The sequence below is a fragment of the Octopus bimaculoides genome, chromosome 4, assembly GCF_001194135.2.
Source record: "Octopus bimaculoides isolate UCB-OBI-ISO-001 chromosome 4, ASM119413v2, whole genome shotgun sequence".
Taxonomy (NCBI): domain Eukaryota; kingdom Metazoa; phylum Mollusca; class Cephalopoda; order Octopoda; family Octopodidae; genus Octopus; species Octopus bimaculoides.
The window spans coordinates 115,145,393-115,147,429 of NC_068984.1; the positions used below are offsets into that span (position 1 = coordinate 115,145,393).

At 32.0% G+C, this 2,037-nt stretch overlaps 1 protein-coding gene across 2 annotated transcripts in view; it reads right to left on the minus strand.

Moving 5' to 3' along the window:
* Positions 1–2,037, minus strand: part of LOC128247622 (uncharacterized) — a 112,475-nt gene that overhangs the window by 14,120 nt on the left and 96,318 nt on the right. The window lies entirely within an intron of this gene.

The following is a 2,037-nucleotide window of genomic DNA, read 5'->3' on the forward strand; positions in this document are numbered from 1 at the left end:
TATATATATATATATATATATATATATATATATATATACGTTCGTATACGTAAGCGAACATGTGAGTATTATGCATGATATGTGTGCGTGTATCCTTGTGTTGTGCATATCTATGTATTTGTCTCCCACCGACTGACAACTGGCGTTTGCTTACGTTCGCATAATTTAGTGGTTTGGCCAAAGAGCTGCGGTTGGGTAGTTTAATGAACAAAAAAAACCCCTTTATACTTGTATGCCGCTAGGATGATTTAAGCAAAGATTTTATAATAATTTGTCATCTTTCCAATATTGGGATAAAAACACAACCACAATATTGCCACTCCATATATAATCTGTATAAAGGACAGACAGATTAAAACTATGACACCAAATAGAGAATAATCGAAAGGCCAGAAAATGCAGATTCTGAGACAACACAAATTCCACAAAGATTTAAAGATCCAAGCACCTTTTTTCTTTTATTTATTTTAGTTGTTTCCGTCATTAGACTGATCTTACTGGGGTACCACCTTGAAATATTTAATCAATTATATGAACACCACTACTTATTTTATAACTGGTATCTATCTTATCGCTTTATGTATTAGGAACATAATCAAGCTAAAATATCGTTTAGAGGTAAAAGACTAACACAAACATAAAAACGTACACACACATACGTATAAACATGCGACAAAAACTTCCACATAGTTTCTGTTTTGCAAGTTCATTCACAATACATTGGGTGGTCCGGAAGATACTTGGTCAAAGTGGGGTGCAATGGTGCGAACTCGAAACTACAAGGTTTGCAAAGTGAAATTTTAAATAACATATCCTTGTCTACGCCTGACTCAACTGTAGAAATATTATATTAACAAGATGTCCTCATATAGATGCATACTAGCCCACCTGCAGACGTTACCTGCTGATCCCCAACCATCTTTGTGAACCGCCTTATTGTGAATATTTTAGTATATTCTAATATTTCGGTATTCTAGAACAGGTTAGAACATGTTTGCTGCTTTTTGTCCCTATTTTTCTTTTATCTTGTTCTGTTCCTTCAAATTCACCCTATAATACAATTTGTACCTGTCTTACTACATTTTGTTAACTTATATGTTCATGAATTTGTACCGGCATGACTTAGCTCTGTCTTTGTTTTGAAGTAGACTGTGTTTAAGTATACTTACTGAACGTTCAAGGACGTACGATCTTTGCAACTTAATTTTGTTAGATGAATTTTTTTCCTTTAATAAATTTCAAAAGACAAAATATAATATAAGAGCAAATATCTATGTGACAGAAAACTTTGGTCATTGCTTCCCCAGCCAGAAAGATCATCGCACGCCCCCGATATATATATATATATATATATATATATATATATATATAACATAAAAACAAATAGTGTTTAAAATTTACGACGCTTGTTTCGATAGAATTTAATTAATTTAATGCAGTCATAAAAGATTACGTCATAACGTAATTGCATTATCGACTATCATCAAGTAAAATTTTAAACAGATAAGATTTTAAACTTCGACCTGGACATAGTTACTCATTTCAGTTTCACATTCGGAGGAATACGAGGACAATGATATATATATATATATCAGGTCATCCCATAAGTTCTGTTCGATTTTACCTTTTTTAAAATTGAATGAAATTTAATAGTATTTTAGAATGTCTAATGGTATTAAAAATTATTTTTATGCATTTGTGTACATTTAAACTAATTAAATATTATTTTACAGAATAAGAGAATTAAAATTTCTTTGATTAAAACCCTTTCTAACATGGAAGTATCCGAAGAGCATTTAAGGCACATTATGCTTTATGAGAACAAAAAAGGAAACTCTAAGAGCGAGAGAGAGAGACAAACAGAGAGAGAGACAGAGAGAGAGACAGAGAGAGAGACAGAGTCAACAGATGGAATCCAGAGATTCACACTATAGGAAACACTTAGCAGCAGTTAAATGAATTGAACTTACACCCCGAAACCTTGACTAAGTCCGGAGGTAAAGATATGGAAATAATGATACAAATAAACAAATGAAA